Consider the following 23,141-nt stretch of genomic DNA (forward strand, 5'->3'; position numbering starts at 1 on the left):
GAGAAGAAAGAGGCTGAAAAACTGGCTGACAAATGTTCAAAAGACAGCATGTCACACATTTAAGAAATTCTATGAATATCAAGCAGAACATGAACAACAAAATGCCCAAGTACATCATAATAAAACTTTTAAAACTAAGATCAACAACAATAAACATCTTTAAAGTGAATACTGCAAAATAAGTATCTGGCCATGTGAATTGTGTTGCTTTCCTTAATGCTCCTCTGCATTTATATGAATACACACAGTCAGTGTTGTCTTATATACTTTTCTATTGGCTTGGAACGGAGCAGGGCAGACCCACAAACATTTGTTGGGTGCCTATAATGTGATTTACTGAGACACATGGATAAGAGAATTAAACTGTGTCCTTCAGGCTCCTCTTTACTTCTTTTCACATCTCTTCATTTCCTTTAAGATGCCTTTTAGGAAGCCTCTCCATCAACCTGGCATAAAATCTTAGAATTGACTTTATCACCTAAACATACACACATATACACACAGTTAAAAGTTCAGGTGGCATCTCCATCTATAAAATCTCTCTCTAACCAAGTTTAGGCATCAGTGAAGTCAAAAAAATTTTTTTCAAACCTTAATCATTTAAGTTGTGACTAAAATTGCTTTGAATTTAATTAAACTAGAAGAGTTACTTCCTCCCTGCAAGTGTCTTCTCAGTACCTCAAGGATAGCCTTCGATTATCCATTTCTATCTTTTCCTGTAAGTGTATGACAATGTTTCCTTGACTACAGGAAATGTGTTGCTAAGCAGCACATTGTTGTGCTGGATCTAAGACAAAAAACAACACTAGCAATGAAAATAGTCATGTGATATAATTATTTCCTACCTGTACTTAGCTATGGAGTTTTTATTAAAATCCAATAGACTCCATCTGAAAAACAATGTGATTTGAGAAAACTTCCAGTAAGCCCTACTAAAAATTGTACACTATCATTAAATATATTCACATGTTGTGAACAAGTAAATTCACAGATAATTGAATTCAATGACTTTACAATTGAAACAGTACTGTGAGGAAAAAAAACCCTAGCATTTTAACTGTCATCACTGAGCATCCTCCCATTCTCTCATTTTGCTACCTTGCATGAATGCATTCATTCTGCCCCACTAGTGCTATTATTTGGGATTTGAAAACTAAATTATTTTTAAAATTCTCTAGGAGCACATTTGTCTGAAATGGTAAAGGATAGTGAGAAACATATAAGGTATAAAATTAGCAAATATTTATGCCAACAGATGAATAACTTGAAAGTGGAATTTTTATTTTTCTATGCCTGGAAATTCAAAGGAGCTTCTATCCATTTTTCTTTCAGATTCTACATGATGTTTCATTATACTGTCTTCTAGTGAATGAGTCATCTTTTCTGCACATCTTATCTTTCTTTCCAGGGATTTTTCCCTGTCCCAGGTCCCACATTGGGCTCCCTGTGAGGAGCCTGCTTCTCCCTCTGCCTATGTCCATGCCTCACTCTGTGTGTCTCTCATGAACAAATAAATAACCCCCCCCCAAAAAAAAGGATCACATTTCACTTTTTTGCTCCTATTGATTAGACTTCTACTTTGGGGTGAGCTTTTCTTCTAGAATATACCAACTAGGACCCTAAGGAACATAACATGTTTTGTTTACTTCACATCTAAAATATGTCATCCTCCATCTATGGGAATGGATTCTTTCCAGAACAATAAGCTTTTCAAAATATTGTATTGTGGGTTTTTTTGGTTTGTTTTTGGTTTTTTCTTTGCATATTTTTGTCTCAAAGAAGATGCACTAACATATATAACTGCATGCTAGGCAGGACAATTGTTAAGAGCACAGCAACAAATTTGTACTTTCACATGCGCAAATCCATCAGAAGACTCATTAGCTGCTGGCTTTGTGTGTCTCCCAGGAATGGAATTGAAGAATCACACCAAAGGACCTCTTTACTCTTCTATGTGCGTCTCATGAACAAACACAAATGAGTCCCATCATTTTATTTACTATTTCCTTATCATTTCTTCAGGATTGACCCATTTTATCTCTGTGTGCTCTGAGAAGGATGATTCTGTCTTAAAGTAATCATATATGGCAAATAGTTCTGCCATATATCAATGTTAATTGTTAATCAATAGATTTTTATGTGAATTCCACCATCTGCAATATCTGGAGTATCTCACTCTTCTCTGAATGTTCCAAAACAATTTATTTGCATCTTTTACACATGCTTAGTATATGTTATGGGATAAATTATGTTCACTACAAATTCATATGTTGAAGTCCAAATTCCCAGTACTTCAGAATGTGGCCATATTTAGAGAGAGGTTATTTAAAGAGGTAGAGTAAAATAAGGTCATTAGGGTAGGCAGGCGCTAATCCACTATGACTAGTGCCCTTATTAGAATAGAAGAATAAAGAGATTTCAGGAGAAGATGACAGAGAAGGGGTATCCTGGGCTCACCTCATCCCACAGATACAACTAGTTAGTGTAAATAACCCAGAAAATGATCTAAAGACTGGCAAAACAGATTCTCTACAGCTAAACACAGAGAAGAAGCCAAATCAAAAAACGTAGGAAGGCAGAGATAATCAGGAAACAAACTGAGCCTCAAGATTGTCCATAGGAAAGAGGGACACTGCAAGCACAGAAAAGAGATTAGAGCAGACCCCAAACCAGGACTTCAGGCATGAGGTACCTACACTGGGAAGATGAATCACTATAACATTTGGCTTTGAGAACCAGAGAAACTTAACATCATGAGTTCTTAAAATCAGTGAAGCTTAACTCCTAGAATTTTAAAAATCAATGGCCAGAGGAAACTGAATCCTCACCTTTAAAGAGATAGCCTAACAAACAGCCCCTCTGAGATACAGCCCTGAAGTAGCAGTTTAAAAAAAAAAAAAAAAACATGGGGTATACAGGAAGGTGATTTATTTACTAACCTCAGAACATGTGCTAGAGAGGCAGGGATCATTAGGAGACTTCCAGAAGAAAAAGCTGGTGGGTCCTATTTCCCTCCCCTGACCCCTAGCCTAGGTACACAGAGAGCTACAGGAAACTGCACATCATGAACATTCTCCACCTAGCTTGGTAACAGTGTCCCAACTCCTGCATTCTTCTGAAGATGTGCTCTCTCCAATTTGGTCTCCCAGTTTTCCAAAACATCACCACAAACACGGTAATGTGCAAGCAGCCTCAACAGGAGTCAGCACCACTTCAAAATGATTCCTGTCCCAGGAGGAGGGGATAGTTGGACTGAAGGCAAATGTGGTTCAGCCACAACAGTGGGGTGCATGTAACACACAGAAGAGACATCCCTGAAGGGCAAGATTCTGGCAAACAGAGAAAATTGCACTGCAGGCCACTACAGGACCTCTTCATAAAACCACTACTTTTAAGATCAAGAGATGTAGCTGACTTTCCCTAACATATACAGACAGATACAGAGGTTTAGACAAAATGCATGAAATGAAAGAACAGGACAAATCACAGCAAGACAACTAAACATGCTACTAAATGATTAATGAATCAACCAAGAAATCAAAGAGGAAATTTAAAAAATGCTTGGAGACAAATTGAAATGAACACACAATAGTCCAAAATCTTTGGGATGCACCAAAAGCTATTCTAATATGGAAGTTTATAGTAATACAGGCCTATCTCAAGAAGCAAGAAAAGTTTCAAATAAACAACATAATCTTACACCTAAAGAAACTAGAGGGAGGGATCCCTGGGTGGCGCAGCGGTTTAGCGCCTGCCTTTGGCCCAGGGCGCAATCCTGGAGACCCAGGATCGAATCCCACGTCAGGCTCCCTGCATGGAGCCTGCTTCTCCCTCTGCCTATGTCTCTGCCTCTCTCTCTCTCTCTCTCTCTCTGTGATGACTATCATAAATAAATAAAATTAAAAAAAAAAAAAGAAAAAGAAACTAGAGGGATCCCTGGGTGGCGCAGTGGTTTAGCGCCTGCCTTTGGCCCAGGGCACGATCCTGGAGACCCGGGATCGAATCCCACGTCGGGCTCCCGGTGCTTGGAGCCTGCTTCTCCCTCTGCCTGTGTCTCTGCCTCTCTCTCTCTCTCTCTCTCTCTCTCTGTGTGTGACTATCATAAATAAATAAAAATTTAAAAAAAAAGAAAATAATATTAAAAAAAAAAAGAAACTAGAAAAAAAAAAAAAAGTAAACCCTGAAACTAGAAGAAGGAAGGAAATAATAAAGATTAGAGCAGAAATAAATGAAATAAAAACTAAAAATACAATAGAACAGATCAATGAAACCAGGAGCTGACTCTTTGAAAAGATCAATAAAATTGACAAACTTTTAGCCAGACTAACCAAAATAAACCAATCAATTAACAAAAACAGAAACAAAAACAAAACAAAACAACAATAAGGAAAGGGGACTCAAATAAACAAAACTAGAAATGAAAGAAGAGAAAAAATAACTGACACTACAGAAATACAAAGAATTTTAAGAGAATATTATGAAAAATTATACGCCAACAAACTGGAAAACCTAGAAGAAGTGGATTAATTTCTAGAAACATATAACCTACCAAAATTGAATAAGAAATAGAAAATATGAACAAACCAATTACCAGCAATGAAATTGAATCAGTAATCAAAAAACTTTCAACAAAAGTCCAGAACCAAATAGCTTCACTAGTGAATTCTACCAACTATTTATTTAAATATCTTTTAAAGGTTTTATTCATTTATTTGAGAGGAGAGAGCACAAGCGGGTGGAGGGGGAGGTTGCAGAAGGAGAGGGAGAAGCAGACTCCCTTGCGGAACAGGGAGCCATACATAGGGCTCAATCCCAGGACCCTGGGATCATGACCTGAGCCAAAGGCAGACATTTAACCAAGTGAGCCATCTAGGCGTCCCCTACTAAATATTTAAAGAAGAGTTGATACCTATTCTTCTCAAGCTATTCCAAAAAAATGGAAGAGGAAGGAAAGCTTTCAAATTCATTCTATAATGGTAGAATTACCTTGATTCCAAAACCAGATGAAAACACTACCAAAAAAAAAAAAAAGAACACAGGCTAATATCTATGATGAACATAGATGTAAAACATTAGCAACAAAACATTAGCACACTGAATCTACACTAAAAAAATTATTTACTGTGATCAACTGGGATTTATTCCTGGGATGCAAATCAATCAATGTGATATATCACAACAACCAGAGAAAGGATAAAAACCACGTGATCACTTCAATAGAAGCAGAAAAAGCATTCAACACCAAGTACAACATCCATTCATGATAAAAACTCTCAACAAAATAGATTTAAAGGGAACATATTTCCATATAATAAAAGCCATTATATGAAAAACGCACAGCAAACATCATGCTCAATGATGAAAAACTGAGAGCTTTTCCCCTAAGGTCAGGAACAAGACAAGGATGTCTACTCTCACCACTTTCATTCAACATAGTACTGGAAGTCCTAGTCAGTCACAGCAATCAGACAAGAAAAAGAAATACAAGGCATCCAAGCTGGTAAGGAGGAGGTAAAACTTTCCCTATTTGCAGATGACATGATAGTATACATAGAACCCTAAAGACTCCACCAAAAATCTATTAGAACTGATAAATGAATTCAGTAAAGTCATAGGATAAAAAAAATCAATGTGTAGAAATCTATTGCATTTCTATACCCTAATAATGAAGCAGCAAAAAGAAAAATTAATAAAACAATTCAACTTATAACTGCACCAAAAATAATCAAATATCTAGTTATAAGCTTAACCAAGGAGGTAAAAAACTTGTACTCTGAAAACTATAAAACATTATTAAAAGAAATTGAGGATGACACAAACTAAAAGAAAGATATTCTCCTTGGATTATCGGTTGGGAGAAATAATATCATTAAAATGTCCGAACTACCCAAAGCAATCTAAAGATTTAATGCATTCCCTATCAAAATACCAACAGCATTTTCCACAGAACTAGAACAAATAATCCCCAAATTATTGGATTGGGTAGAAGCATGAAAGACTCTGGATAGACAAAGTCATCTTGAAAAAGAACAAAACTGGAGGTATCAAAACCCCAGGTATCAAGCTATATTACAAAGCTTTGTAATCGAAACACTATGGTACTGACACAAAACTGACACATAAATAAATGGAACACAATACAGAGCCCAGAAATAAACGCACAATTATATGGTCAATTAATCCTCAACAAAGAAGCCAGGAATATGCAATGGGAAAAAAACAGTCTCTTCAACAAATGGGTTGGGAAAACTGGATAGTTACATTCAAAACAATGAAACTAGACCAGTTTCTTACACCATACACAAAATACACAAAAACACATTCAAAATGGATTAAAGACCTAAATGTGAGACCTGAAACCATAAAAATCCTAGAAGAAAGCACAGACAATAATTTCTCTGACACAGGCCATAACAACATTTTTCTAGATATGTCTCCTGAGGCAAGGGAAACAAAAGTAAAAATAAACAACTGGAACTATATAAACACTAAAAGCTTCTGCACAGCAAAGGAAACAATTAACAGAACTAAATGAAAACCTACTGAGTGGGAGAAGATACTTGCAAAGGACATATACAATAAAGGGTTAGTATCCAAAATATAAGAAGAACTGAAACAGCTCAACACCAAAAAAACCCCAAATAATCCAATTTAATCTGGGCAGAAGACATCCAGATGGCCAACAAACACAGCAAAAAATGTTCAACATCATTAATCATCAGGGAAATGCAAATCAAAACCACAATGGGATGTCACTTCACACCTGTCAGAATGGCTAAAATTGAAAATATAGGAAACAACAAAAATATGGAGAAAAAGGAACGCTTGTGCACTGTTGGTAAGAAGGCAAACTGGTACAGCCCCTGTAAAAACAATATAGAGGTTCCTCAAAAAATGAAAAATAGAATTACCATATGATCCAGTAATTCTATTACTGGAATACTAATATGCAAAATACAAAAATACTAATTTGAAAAATATATGTACTCCTATGTTTATCATAGTATTATTTACAATAGACAAGATATGGAAGCAGGCCAAGCGTCCATTGGTAGATGAATGAAGATGTGATATATATACACACACATTTTATATATGTGTGTGTATATATATAATAGTATATATACATATAATAGTATATATAAAAAATAGTGTATACTCTGTATACATATAGTATATATATATGTATACACATATATAGTGTGCGTGTATATATATATGTATATGGTAAGTATTCACCCTTTCTGATGGCTGAGTAATATTCCATTTGTGTGTGTGTGTGTATGTATATATATATATATATAAAACGACACACATATGTGTACATACATATATACATACATAGATGCCTATCATTGTGACAATATATATATATACATATACATATATATATACATATACATATACATATATAGATGGCAAAAAGAATGAAATCTTTGCTATTTGCAACAACATGGGTGGATCTAAAAGGTATAATGTTAAGCAAAATAAGTCAGTCAGAGAAAGATAAATACCATATGATTTCACTCATGTGGAATTTAAGAAACAAAACAAATGAACAAGGAAAAAAGAGACAAACAAAAAACCCCACTCTTAATTATAGAGAATAAACTGTTGGTTACCAGAGTGGAGGTGAGTAAAGGGATGGATAAAATTAGATGAAGGAAATTAAGAGTACACTTACATGATAAGCACTGAATAATGTACAGAATTGTTGAATCACTATATTGTACACCTGAAACTAATAAAACACTGAACATTAACTATACTAGATTCTTTTTAAAATTTAAAAAAAGAAAAAGAAGAGGAAGAATTCAGATCATAGACACGCACATAGGGAAGGCCATTGGGAAGACACAGGGAGATGGTGCCCATCTGCAAACCAAGACAGTAGGCCTCAGAAGAAACCAACTCTGTTAACACCTTGACCTCAGACTTGCAGCCTCCAGAATTCTGAGAAAAAAATTAATTTCTGTTGTTTAAGCTTTCTTCTGTTGGCAGCCCTAGCAATCTAATACAGTATGTGACCTTGACTAATAGTTATTTATGTATACATACTAGCTTCTAGAAGCTAATCTTATATATATGTATATATATATTTATTTATTTTTAAGATTTTATTTATTTATTCATGAGAGACATGGAGAGAGAAAGGCAGAGACACAGGCAGAGGGAGAAGCAGGCTCCATGCAGGGAGCCTGATATGAGACTCTATCCTGGGACTCTGGGATCACACCCTGAGTCAAAGGCAGAGGCTCAACTGCTGAGCCACCTTGGCGTCCCAATCTTATATATTTATGACTCTGGGAATGTTAAACCTATTAAAAATTATGTTGTGTTTCATACATATACATACACATACACATATTTTTGTCATGCCTTAAAAAATTCACAACTTACAAAGGCATCCAAATAATTTTGAAACCCTTAAAATACAACATTTACACCAAATACACCAGAACATGTTTTTTTTTTAAAACAGTCGCTATTATTTATATGAGTAGACAAATTCAATATTCTATATCATTGGGTAGAGTAGCAAATAGGAGTGCTTTCCCAATTTTAACTCCTTGCCACTTGTGTAACCATAGGCAAATCACATACAGTTAAAGGGGAAAGTGAGGATGTATGGAGTTTTCCTGTTTTGGTACTTTTACCTGGTTGTAAATAGCCCACTGGTCAGCTAGGGCTTATGGATTTTTTTTTTTTAAAGATTTATTTATTTATTTATTTATTTATTTATTTATTTATTTATGATAGACACAGAGAGAGAGAAAGAGAAAGAGAGAGGCAGAGACACAGGAGGAGGGAGAAGCAGGCTCCACGCAGGAAGTCCAATGCAGGACTTGATCCGGGGACTCCAGGATCATTCCCTGAGCCGAAAGCAGACAGACGCTCAACTGCTAAGCCACCCAGGTGTCCCATTTTTTTTTTGAAAGATTTTATTTATTTATTCATGAAAGACACAGAGAGAAAGTGGGGAAATTAAAATTAAATAAAAAGGAAAGACCATTTCCCTTCTTCTGTCCCTACCCAGCTTTCTACAAACTCCTGGACACTGCCTGTGTAGTAGGTGTCCCATGATTCATGTGTATTTTCCTACTGCGAGATGTTGAAATATAAGCAAGGCATGAAAGCAAAAATGGAGGAATGGTTGTTAGTTGATGTTCTTGACAAAAGAATTCAAGAATTACATAGGGATGTGATCTTACATCTATGATGCAAATAGCACACAAGCTGCTTTGACAATGTGTAACAAAGACCAAGAAAAAGCATTTATAAAGGAGCATTCAGAGTACAGAGTCAGTAGAAGACTATAGCCCATTAGCAAGGGCACAGAAATAACTTTGTTATGACAAACAAACATTGCAAAACATTTTTTGTAGTGGTTTTCTTTTATGATCACACATTAATAACAAATACTTCCTTACCTGACTGAGGCCTGCAGAGCCTGTCTGCTAGCACCACTGGTTGTGTGTAGAAAAGACCAAGCACATTTGTAGAGAACCATATGGCTACAGGCAGTTCTTTAGTCCCAGAAGAACCAGCTTGTTCTCACAGAAGGGTTTAGAAAAGTTGCTGAAGAAACCACTCTGTTCAGACAAAGCAAAAACATCACCATTTATTTCCCTTTCGCATGCATAACTGGAAACAACATGCTTTAGTCTCCTTGATTATAAAAAGCCAGGAAATGAGTAGAATATCTATGATTTTCTGCTATCAACTGTGAATGACTTTCACTAGATTTCATAGATAATTAACCAAGTTACTGGGGATTAGGGAGTGCAAAAGTATCTTTGTTTCACTAAAAAAAAGAAAAGAAAAGAAAATGACTAAAATAAAACTAATTTGTCATGGATGCTACTAAAAGATTTCAAAAATAAACAAGTCCCCTGAACGCTGAACAGAGTTTGGCCTATGAAGACAATAGTCTAATAGATAAAAGCTATAGCAAAATTTAAGCAATTACCAGGTTATTTTTATCAGACACAATCTGAGCAGCGAGATCACCAATATTTGCTTTTTTCTCCCCCCTTCTCCAAATCGGATACTGGGTAATTTTTCTGAAGGCCTATTAGGAAGTATGCAGTTTTTCAGGAAAAACCACATTCTCTACTAAGTTCAAAATGTCCTTCCGGATTCTCTTATTTATTTATTTTTTCTGACTTGTTACACAACACCTCATCCCCAACCTCAGGGACAAATCTGGCATAGTTACCAGTGGGCAGGTGTCCTTTACAAGGGACATGAGAGAACATAACAGCAAAAGAACATAATCAGTCCCAAACAGTTCCTTAGAATCTGCTTCAGACAAGCTACTGGATACAGGCAGAAGTTTAAGCTGCTTAATTACCAAGTTTTCTGATATCACAGCATTAGGTCTCAAAGAATAGGTAAAGTAGTCAAAGCTGCATCATATAGCTCTCTAATAGCCTGGCTTACCCCAGTGGCGAGGCTTACAGTATCTAAGAAAGCAGATCAATGGCATCTCCCATAGGCAATCACATGAATGAATATGAGTATAAATATTAGATACCCATATACATGAGAATATTATTCCTTTCAACTTATTTTAAATATTAGATATTCACATTTATTAATTTTGTTCCTGTAAGTGAAGTTTTTGAAAATGTTTGAGTAGCAGAGTGTTCAAGGTTAAAATTTTGGTAAGCAACTTGAATGTGGCTAGTCTATGTTTCCAACCAAGGACAGATGAACAGGCTTTTAAGTTACCTTAAACTAGTGATTATCTTCAATGAATGCTGAAGAGCTAATCTAGGCCTCATGGTCACCAGACATCTGCATAAAGGAGCCATAAGACATTGTCATTGTGGAGGTCACCCCAAAAGATACCAGTTAAGCATCATTCTCAACATAGCACATTACTTAAACAAAAAAGAGAAAGTTCTAATAATACATTATGATTGCTTTTTATTTTTCTCTAAAATGGGTTAAGAATGCCTCTATTATATTATTTCAGCATGCATGTGTAGTAACTGGAGAAAAATGAGCCCAGCAAGGTAACAGAGAGATTTAATTAGAAGTAATTTCTTCATTCCTAAACTACTCTACATGATGTCTAAGCAACTAGACACTTTTGTTAAAACCAGTGATTGAGATCAGGGAGGGCAAACAACAAACTGATTGAATTTTCCACTTTCAACCAGTCACATGCTTTTGCTTGAAAGTGCTACCAGTAAATCATATCAATTATCTCATATGCAAAATGGTACACGTCTCAAGGTGCAATTTCAAAATTCCTTCCCAAGACAAGTCATTGAGCAATAAAATCGACAAATTATCTGCTGCTAAAAGACAAGCAAAATTACATTTTCTTCTATGTGACATCAGACAGAAATCACTCAAATTCAAAATAAGACATTAGGTCTGGGAGATAACCAGATTATCTTAATTGTATAAGCCAAATGTTCTATTGCAGGACAGAAGGAAAACAGCAGGACTGTTTATAGGCCAATATGGAGATCTTATATGAACACAAAATATTTGAAAATCAGGAAGGTTTATAATCTTTTAGAAGAAAAAGAGACAACTTTCTATGTATCTTCTCTACCATACCAGTTCAGCTCTCAGACACATTTTCAATTTTATTCAAAATTGTATTCCAGAAAATTCCTATGTGTAGCGATTCTATATATCCATAAAACGAAAAAAGATTCAAGGTAATAATATGCTAGTGAGATTTAAAGCTAGAAACAACTGAAAGTATTTCCTATTAAACACATGAACGCTTTTGCTAACATTACACTTGCTCCTTGAAATGCTATACAAGCTAGTCTACCAAATTCCCTTTTCAACATACAATTCGCCTCTAGTTCAATAAACATGATCCTTCCCGGTTATGCTGCAGGAACTAAATGTCCAATCTGTGAAAAGATTTCACAATATTTAAGCAGATGTTTAAACATCTGTTTCTGAGTAAACAAGCAAAAAGTGAACAGGCTCTTCAGAGAGGTGCCCTATGTGAAATTTGTTTCCATCATGTGACACTGCTGACTGTGTTGAGCACGGCGTTATGCATGTCGGATGACGTGCTCTACAAGTCTGAAGGAGCTCAAAGGTGAGATGTTCAATGATCACAAATGACTGGGCACTGATGATGCCACCAGTATTCAGAGCACACTGCAGGCGGGTTAGGTCTCATGTTTATGAGCATGACTTGATAAACAGGAAGCAAAAGATTTTAGTAGAGGCTAAGCAGACTACATGCAATGGTCTGGATCAAGCACAGTAGAGGAAGGAAAGTGAGCTTCCGTGGAGACAGCCTGAGAGCTGCTTACCAGTCCCAGAGGAAGAGGCTGATGTAATGGTGCTATAACCTTCAGGTCACAGAGCTGCAGAGAACAGCCCAAGGGACCGTTGGCAAGGATGATATTGCTTTCATCTGGTCTCATGTGGAAATACGTTAAGTGCAGAATCAGAGCTCAAATGGTTGCCTGCAGAGGAACTGGACAACCTGGGTTTTGTTATCTGCTGGGGCCTGTGTGATGGCATAATGGTACCTTTCATGGGGCCTTCGGGAAGACTCTGGGAAAGAGCTGTGGACTGGGATTTGGGAATATAGCCTCATATTACTTGTCACCACTTCCCAGGTTCCCACTTGGCCTCTTTCTAATCCCTTTGTCCCTGCCCTAGGCCAGGTCCTCACTGTCATTCCCGCAGTCATTTAAAGCCTCCTAAATTATTTTCCTACATCCAGTCTCTCATCTTCTCAACACATCCTTCAGAAATTAATTTTTCAAGGTTACATCTATTCTTTTAATACAAAAGCAATAGCTGTCTATAATAGAAAAGATATTCAATATAAAAAAGCAAAAAATTCAAAATCAGTCATAATTTCACTTTTATTTTTTAACAGATATGAAATGACAAGTGAAACTCCTCCTTTACTTTTCTCCTGCCTCTTCAGCCCCAATTGCAATAGCCACCATCAAGAGATCATTTTATATTCTTCCAGGCTTTATTTTATGATTGTAGGAACATATATTCTTGTAGGGTTTTCTCCCCAGATGAAAATAGAATCAGGCTATGAATATGGTTTTCAATGTGCTTTCTGCTTTACTTGTAATAAATACTTTTCCAAGTCAGTACATGTGAATCTACTTCTCTTAACTGCTATACGAATTTCCTTTAATGAATATTCTGTAATTGGTTTAACCATTTTCTTATTGATGGACAGTTCCCCAATTTGGGGCTAGTAAAGAACACTGCAATGAGCATTCTTAGACATATAATTATATTTTATAAATGTAATTAAGCTAATATTTCTGTAGACTAGATCCCTAAAGTGGAATTTCTCATAAAATTGCTGGGTCAAAGGTCATGCAAATTTTAATTTTGATTGAGAATTCCAATTTGCCTCACGAAAAGCTGTACCCATATTCAACACCATCAACACAAGAGTGCCTGTTTTTCCTCGCCAAGCGTGGATGTTATTAACCTTTTTGAGATGTTGCCTATCAAGTGGGCTAATAATACATCTAGTTATTGTTTAATTTTCATCTGTTTAATAATTACTGAAATGTATCATTTTTCCACACTTTTATTGGACATTTATATTCCCTCTTTCATTAATTTCCTGTTCATATTCTTTGCCAATTTTGTATTTGGCTGGGATCCCTGGGTGGTTCCGCACTGAGCGTCTGCCTTCGGCTCAGGGCATGATCCCAAGTCCAGAGAGCGAGTCCCACATTGGGCTCCCTGTGAGGAGCCTGCTTCTCCCTCTGTCTATGTCTCTGCCTCTCTCTGTGTCTCTCATGAATAAATAAATAAAATCTTTTTAAAAATTGTATGTGGCTAATTGTCCTTTTCTCTTTATTACCATTAGGAAAATATTCTGGATATTAATATTTTGTCTTTACATATGTTATATATATATTTTCTCCCAAACTGTCACTTGTTTTAACTTTATTTTTATCTTTTCAAATATTAGTTGTCTTATTATTTTTTTAATATTTATTTATTTATTTATTTGAGAGGGAGAGAGCACAAGCAAGGGGAGGAGCAGAGGAAGAGGAAGAAGCAGTCTCCTTGCTCAGCAGGGGGGCTCCATTCCAGGACCCCAGAATCATGACCAAAGCTGAAGACAGATGCCTAACTGACTGAGCCACCCAGGCGCCCCAAGTTGTTTTACTTTCAATATTCTATTTTTTTCTGTGGTTTCTAGGTTTTATATTATGCTGAGAAAGTTCTTCCTCATCCTACATGTATAAACCCATTTCAATTCCTTTTCTTCTAGTATTTAGTCTTGAGTTTCTTTTTTCAGTGTCTAGGTCTTTAATCTATTTGGAATTTACTTGTCTAAAAGGTGTAGTATAGAGATCTAACTAGGTTCCTAAATATTTTAACATCATTTGAAATAATCCTTTTGCTTAACATTTTTGAAGTTTCATAATTATTCTATTATATTCTCAGATGTGTTAGTGGATGTTTTTAATATAGACATAGTGTGTGCTTGTGTGTAGTTGATGCCTCTATGTTTTAATGTCTGTAGGCAAGTTTCCTATATTGCAGACTTCATTCAAAAGGTAGCAAAAGGTCTGTGTCTATAGGGCATGAAACGGTAAATGAAATTATGCTCAAGAAACTCTGAGTTACTTTTAAAAGATGATGTTATCGGGGATCTCTGGGTGGCGCAGCGGTTTGGCGCCTGCCTTTGGCCCAGGGGGCGATCCTGGAGACCCGGGATCGAATCCCACATCGGGCTCCCGGTGCATGGAGCCTGCTTCTCCCTCTGCCTGTGTCTCTGCCTCTCTCTCTCTCTCTGTATGACTATCATAAATAAAATAAAAAATAAAAAAAAGATGATGTTATCCCAAAGTACACAGATGTATGTTTTTTAATTAGTTCTTTCAAAATATTGCAAAATATATAGTTTAAATTAATGTGTAAAAACAGCATTGCAGAAAGTATTCCTTTTTTTTCAATATTATCTTAGAGTCCAGTTTTAAAAAATGCTTTTTTAAAGAGTAGACAATTTTCTGTCATTTCTCTAAGCTGAGAGTAAATTATTGCAACCACATTTTACAGTCCATGTCATGACATAGCTTCAATTAGGAAACAATTTATTCTGTCCAGTGAGACAGAATAAATGGCTCACAGTGGCAGTCCATTTTGCCATTGCCAGGTCTCCAGTCCAACAGAAATAGAATTTTTTCACAGATGGGTAGTTCTCAAGAGACCAAGTCTCTGGAATCTTCCCTCAGAGTCTGCATTTTTAAAAATCCTTGTTTCAACTTAGAAGAAAGAATTTTCATACTAAGCCTTGTTCTTACGAGTAGCAAATTATAGAAATTTTTTAAAAATATAGTATTTAATAACCTAGAAAGCACTAGCATGAAGGATATCACCAATGGGGAGAAGCTGAAGGCATAAAGTACTAACAAACCCTAACACTTCTTCAGTTTTACTGAATGTTCCTTCCACTGTTGCTGAAGCCAGATATTCTAGAAGGAAAGGAAGCATGGGAATAGGGTGAAATAGGAGTTGGGAAAGAGATTTTTTCCCAACTCTTCCATTCCTGTACTATTGTTACACTGTGTAAATATCTTCACAAGGAGAATGAATGGAAATATATATACAAACCACTGAATTATTAATGTTCTTCACACTGTGAAGTTAAGTGAGAAAATTTCCTTAAATTAGCTTGACAGGAAGATGTGGATTATGTCATCGACCAGGATGCTTTTTAGCTCCTGAAGAATGTATGGTAAAGGTAGAATTCAGTTTGAGAAAAGGTCTGTCATATTGTTCTTAAAGAATGTAACATCAATTGAAATCAGTGACTATCTCTACCAAACCCCAAAAAAGATACAGATTAAGTGCTCCCAAGTGAGTTATTAGTATCTGTCTGCACATCTGAGCATCTGCTTCTTCAAATTGATAGAGATAATTAAGCCAGGCATAATTTGCATCTTGAGTATATAATTATTCTTTATCTTAGCCAAGGACTAAGATCATGCCGTTATTATTAAAATTGCTTTCTTGTCCTTTAAGGACTAAATTGGCTATCTTGCTCTGTGCCCATGTCTACATGTAATTGTCTTAATCCCTCCATAAAGGCCAGGACTATGCTTTACTCATTTGTATATCCCTTACATATCCCATACACCTTTTTTTTTTTTTAATGAACAGGGGAGGAACAGAGTTAGAGACCACAGCCAATTTCACTATCTGGTTACTTGTTATAAGGTTCTTTAAATTCATATTGGGACTGGCTCCACAATATTTATTTTTTTTTAAATTTTATTTATTTATGATAGTCACACAGAGAGAGAGAGAGAGAGGCAGAGACACAGGCAGAGGGAGAAGCAGGCTCCATGCACCGGGAGCCCGACGTGGGATTCGATCCCGGGTCTCCAGGATCGCGCCCTGGGCCAAAGGCAGGCGCCAAACCGCTGCGCCACCCAGGGATCCCTCCCATACACCTTTTGAAATTGCTTATAGCATATTGCCTTGTAAACAGTAGGTATTCAGTAAACATTGTAGGCATATTATATGAATCATCAAGTATTTTCTAGAATAGTATGATCTAGGTGTTCATTTTGTCTAATATGATTCATATAAAAAGTTAGTACTGATTTCAAAATGAATATTCACTATAAAGTTTAAAGATACAATCATCAAATACTTAAAATCCACTATACAAAAAAAATAAGAGTTTGTAGATATACATTGTGAATCAGTTAAGTCTCGGATTCTTTTGGATTGATAACAACTCCTGTACAACATATCAAAAGAAGGAAATGCACATCTAACTCCTTAAACATTTACCTTACTATTTCTGCTACACATTAAGGATTTAATAGTTACGCTACTAGATGTGTTCTTATGCATATTTCTTTAAATGCCCCTCAAAATTAAGCAGGAAGCAATACGTCAAACACTTCAAAGATAATTGAAATATTAATCAGGCCAATTTGTCTGATATAGATACTCAAATGGCCCACCTTAGGACCTGTTTTGTGATTCCATCTTTTTGCATTTAGCAGGGTTCTGGAGAGAATTTCCAGGAAAGGGACTGACAAGATTTAAAAAGAATATAGGGTTTGTGCAGCCCGGGCGGCTCAGTGGTTTGGCACTTCTTCAGCCCAGGGCGTGATCCTGGAGACCCTGGATCAAGTCCCATGTCGGGCTCCCTGCACGGAGCCTGCTTCTCCCTCTGCCTGTGTCTCTGCCTCTCTCTCTCTCTCTCTCTCTCTGTCTCTCATGAATAAATAAATAAAATCTTTTTAAAAAGTAAAAAATAAAAATATAGGGTTCAAGACAAAAGGGCTGAGTTAGAAACATAATATCCATTCTGGACTAGAGTACAGAAAAGGAAATCATGGCAAGAATTTGTCATACAACAAAAGCAAACACAATAAGAGGGCTGGGGTCAGGATGGTGGTTGAAAGGGTGCTTTCTAGGGATATGATACTCAGTTTAGACTCATTCCAGACCCTATTATCAGCTACATTTGAGCCCAGTGATATACTGTTGACTTGGACAGGATACCTTCAGAGACTGGGTGAGAGAGAAGCCTGCTACAGAAAGATCCCCTGTACTTACAGCTGAATGGGGCTGGGATTGGTAGAAATGGACCAGGACATTAAAATCATTAATGGACTAGTGTCCCCTCACTACTATCACACTCACACTCACTGACCATCTTCTTAGAATAATTTAGTATTGTGTAAGCACAATTCTATTCTTTATTTTTATTGGAGTTTAATTTGCCAACATATAGCATAACACCAGTTGTAAGCACAATTCTAATATGCTGTTTTAAAAATCTTCATTTTGGGGACACCTGGGTGGATCAGTGGTTGAGCATCTGCCTTTGGCTCAGGTGGTGATCCCAGGGTCCTGGAATTGAGTTCCGCATCAGGCTCCCTGCAGGAAGCCTGCTTCTCCCTCTGCTTATGTCTCTGCCTCTCTCTGTGTCTCTCATAAATAAATAAATAAAATCTTCAATAAATAAATAAATACATAAATAATACAAATCTTTATCTTGAATAGTGATGATCATCATTATCATCTTCATCTTTTGGAGATAGTAAGAGTTGATGGGGATAAACATAGAGTATAGGTGGAAATAGAAAAATGTTTAAAAGCACTTGTAAAACTGATTTTATTGTTCTTAATGTCTATCAAATTTATTAAACAAGTATATGAAACAGATAACAGTATAACACTGCCCTTGGGGCCTGTGCTATGAAATTACTTTTTTGTGAGCTACTTTATTTGAAGACATATACACCACTTTTTACACTTCATTCAAGAGATTATATGAGATAGGATAAAGAGGATTCCATTTAACACCAAATTTCCTTCCATCTGGTGTTGTAACTAACTACCACAAACTAGGATTTGGAACAAAGACCTTGGAATTGGGAATCAAACACTAATATTGTGGTAAAACACCCTAGGTCAAAGCCAGAAACCTGAATCAGCATATTCAGCAGAATAAAGAGTGTAAATGATGAGGAAAACAGAAAAGACAAAAGTAGATTCAGAGCCTAAAATGGAGTAAAATTCCAAGCAAGCATTCATAATAACATTATTTCTAGATCAGAATACCAGGACAACATATAAATGCCAGTGTTCTATTTAGAAGGTCTTTGGACTCTCATTTGTTACAGAGGATTCTAAGACCAAGGATTCTAGGTGAGAGATTACCTAACAACAGATTACCATCCCCTTTTTAGACACAGGCTAGCTAGTTAGCTCTGAAATAGTCTAAATAGTTAATTAACTTGAAACTAAAAAAAAAAAAAGTTTACTCCAAAGCATTTTATGAAAGCATACTTAAAAAAGCATTTAGTAAAGTCTTGCTTCTGCTTAATCCAATCTTATTTCCCACCACTCTGCAAAATGATTCTACTACACTCACTTCTCCCAAACATGCCTTGTGCCCTCCTGTCTATACAGTTTTTTGCTAGTTCTTCCCGCAATCCAATTAATGTCCTCTATCATACCTCCATTTATGCAAGCATTCCACATCCAATAAGATCAACTCAAATCCCACACTTTATGAGGTCTTTTTTATTGATCCCAACTTGAAATGATTTCTCATACCTCCGAATTCTCACACCAGTCACTGGACCCTTCACATAGATTGTCTTACAATATTAATTTTATTTCCTGTTCCTATAATTAACTGGATTGCTAGCTCTTTGAGGAAGCAGTGACTGTATGTTATCACCTCTGGATTCCTATTGTACATTAAAATACTTGATTAATATTTACTGAATGGAACTTGAAGTCAGAGGCCTTGTTTTAGTATATGTATCTCTGTATTTCTCCAGCCCCAGCACATGCCTTGCTATATAAAGCCAAACAATTCAAAATGGTACTGAATACTAGCTCTGATTGGTTAAAATACAAAACACAAAAATACAAATTTTTCTTTCTTTCTTTGTCTTTCTTTCTTTCTTTTTCTTTCTTTCTTTCTTTTGCCAGTACATTTCATCTTTTCCAAACAACATTTTATTGCTATAATTTGGAAATTCTCTAACAAATGTAATTAGAACAAAACTATAGAACTACAGAGGAAAAAATACAAATCACATTCTAATGATTTTTTTCTTATTTTCCAAGTCATACATAATCATTATTTAAAAATTAGAAATTGGAGAAACACAAAAAGAAAAATGTATATATACACATATTTTAAATCACTTAAAATACTACTACCCAGAGATAGCCATTATTAAAGTTTCTGATGCCTAATCTTTCCTCACTAGAATTATTTTACATTGCTTATATCCCTAGGTCTTTCTAAATAAAATTACCCTACCCATACCCTTCTACCATATGAAACTTACCACACCAGCCCATTACCCCATATATATCTCAACAGGTTGTCCAGAAACAAATCTAGTTCAATAAAATAAGCCAAGCAATAGGCTCTATCTTGAGAATTTAAACCAAAAGCAATTAGCAATAGGATCTGAAACCAAAAGGTCATGCATTAGAGGAATCATACTGTGCTATGGGCAAATTAATTTTACAAGGTACAGATGAATATGAATATGCCAGTTTAAAGTGCAACAGAAAGAAGCTGGGAGGCATAGTCTGAGTCATGTTCAAGGGGAACATTGGAGGGAAGGTTCTGAACTCTGATTGCCTAGAGCCTTCTTAAATCCAGAACTATCTCTCACTCCAGACTCCATCATGATGTCAGCTCTGTAACGAAGGCCTTGGACTCTTGGCTACCCAGGAGAATTTCCTTTAATATTTCTTATGTAGCCCATCAATGAGGTCTCTTTTCTTAGGCTAGCTTGAATGTTTTAAGAATGAAATGAACGGCTTTCCTAGATTTTTTCATAACTATGTATATCTTTTCAAAACAGTATTTTTACTGCTAAAAGCCTGCTTGACACAGTGATATGCTGTATTGATGTGCGTACTCATTACAAATGGCTTCATGACATTTCGTTGTGTCATAATCTGCTTAACCTATACTCTATTACTAGATATTGGATATTGTTTTCAATTTTTCCCTGATTTAAATTATTCCTCATTTAGTACTCTTGGCATAAATTATATTTTCTGGGGTACCTGGGTGGCTCAGTGGTTGAGTGTCTGCCTTTGGCTCAGGTCATGATCCTGGGGTCCTGGGATCAAGTCCTATATCAGGCTCCCTGCAGGGAGCCTGCTTCTCCCTCTGCCTATGTCTCTCCCTCTCTCTTTGTGTGTTTCTCATGAATAAATAAACAAAATCTTTAAAAAAAAAACTTTTTAAATAAAATAATTATATTTTTCAGTCACAGGAATATGCTGTTCATATGATATAACTTACTAATAGGGTCATTAAAATTCTATTCTTGTAGTTCTATGCTGTCAAATACAGATAAAAATAAGCAAATTACAGTTTGGAGACAATTATTATTGCAACTGAATTCTATAAGTAGTATTCTAAAACAGGGATTCTTAAGGTGAGAATTCAGGAATAGGCTTCAGGGGATTTATGATCCCTAAAATTCTATGCAAACATTTGTGTTCATGTATATATTTGCATCTTTCCTTAAGCATATTGATAACTTTAACAAATTATCAATATATGTATACAATGAACAATGATTATATAAATCCAAATTAAATTAACATAATGCATCTAATATGCTCAGCACTATACCTAACAAATATTAAACTTGAAATAAATATTAATTAGTATGATTAATAACAGTTGTGCACATCAAATATTCAGTTTCCTTCTATGGTTTTTTTAATTGCTATCCCCGGATAACACTTAATCATTAAATATATACCCACTAAAATGGTGGATATGAAATGGACATGAAATAAATTCACTGAAATGGTGATTTTTATACATTCACAAATTAAACAAAACTTGCTGATTTATGCCTAGACTCATATTATGCAACTGTAACATTCTTATTACTTATGAAAAGAGAGCAATTTATTTTCTGCTTGATAAGGTAAGTGATAGGACATCACACGAAGTGATGTGAATAACATTGATTTTCTCATCCATTTGAGGTTTGTCAAATAGTGTTGTCAGTGTATTATTTTCTTCAGAAGTCACCGCAGCTCTACTTAACCTCAAGTCTTTATTAGTTTGCTTATGGTCTTTTCCTTTCTCTTAAGAGAGAATATATGTCACCAAGATAAAATAATCATCTACAAAAATTTTGATTTTTTTAATATTTAAATCACCTGAAAAAAATTCATCAGTGTATGCATATAGCTTCACATGACATTTTTAATGATGATATTGATAGTGACTTTTCTCAAAACTGAGTTATAGTTTCTGTTTGATAACATAATATTTGACCACTCATTTTTAAATATTCCTGCATATCTTAGTAACATATGGCCCACAATTTTATTCTGGATTATTGTTATAACCAAAAATGCACAACCAATTCACAGGGAAAGTGAAATTTCCTTCTGGGAGCTCCTAGGGACAGTCTTATTTACCCTGTCAAGGTTTCCCTGTTAAGAAATGCTATGGAACCATTTGTTCAATGACTACATCCTGATCATGAAGAGGGGAGAGGAACATAATCACATTTCCCCCACAAAATATAAATGAAGAACTGAAAACTGATCTCAGCTCCCCATCCGTAAAATGGTATGAATACCTACCTTACAGATTTGTTTAATTATTAAATAAAACATTTACATAAATCATTTAATTAGCCTACAATCTAGCACAAAATAAGTGTTCAGTGTTTGTTGTGTCTGAAATTGAATTAGCCACCCTAAGGAAGCTGAGTGCTGCTTCCAGTTCAGCTCAAAGCTTATGAAATGTCCCCAAAATTTGTGACAAACTTCACAGAGGTAATTTCTATTTATAAAATCCTCAGAAAAAGATGGGAAAAAATATCAATTCCTCCACCCCAAAAAGTGAGTTTTCTACTCACATTCATCGACAGTATCAAACACAAGTGGCCTAAAGAGAACCCCCAAAATGATGTGCTTTGTGTTATTTCTAGCATAATCTAAGATTGAATATAATAGATTATATTTATTTATATTAACCAGATGGTGTTGAGAAATAAAAGGCAATATAAATATCATCTAAGTTTTAAAAAAATAAAAGGAGAAAAAGGATTTTTAAATGAGCTACAAGAACAAACACAAAAGAGACTTGATTTTGAAGAATGAGATTAATGAACTCTATTAACCAGACAGAGAGGAGTATTGGCAGCCAGGTGCTGGAGCTGGTTCATACTTGCTTGCAAGAGCCAACTGTTAAATTTTCAGGAATTTTGCAAGCTAATTGTTAAAGGTGGCCATTATTAAAAAGTTAAATTACATAAACTTGTATTCTTAAAAATTATATTAAATTGAAAGGTAATAAATACTCAAACACTTTCTAATTATTTTACTAGATGTTAGGATTATCTATTCTCTTGAGATTATTTATGTCTATTATATCTATATGCAGAAATACTATATACAGTTGTGTATTATTATGCATCTCTAACTCCATGTTCAATGGTGACCTAGTGGTAGCTTAAAATCATTCATCATGGGAATATTTATACAATGGAAATCAGCAAATGTCACAAATTAGGGCTTTTTCTTCTTCTTTTTTTCCTCAAAGAACCAGTTGTTAAACATTTTCCAGCACAACACTGAGAATTGATCTCTTTTTGCTTTCAGAAAGA

General features: G+C 35.4%; 1 protein-coding gene across 7 annotated transcripts in view; it reads right to left on the reverse strand.

The window, feature by feature from the left end:
* Positions 1 to 23,141, reverse strand: part of SCEL (sciellin) — a 296,272-nt gene that overhangs the window by 199,964 nt on the left and 73,167 nt on the right. For 6 of the 7 annotated variants that reach the window (XM_041730844.1, XM_041730842.1, XM_041730845.1 and 3 more), the window contains one exon: positions 9,432 to 9,593. The gene's annotated coding sequence lies outside the window, so the exon portion shown is untranslated. Of the gene's footprint in view, positions 1 to 9,431; positions 9,594 to 9,970; positions 10,087 to 23,141 lie in introns of those variants that run through there. The other variant, XM_041730840.1, reaches the window with a different exon arrangement.

The sequence above is a fragment of the Vulpes lagopus genome, chromosome 16 (genome assembly GCF_018345385.1).
Source record: "Vulpes lagopus strain Blue_001 chromosome 16, ASM1834538v1, whole genome shotgun sequence".
NCBI lineage: Eukaryota > Metazoa > Chordata > Mammalia > Carnivora > Canidae > Vulpes > Vulpes lagopus.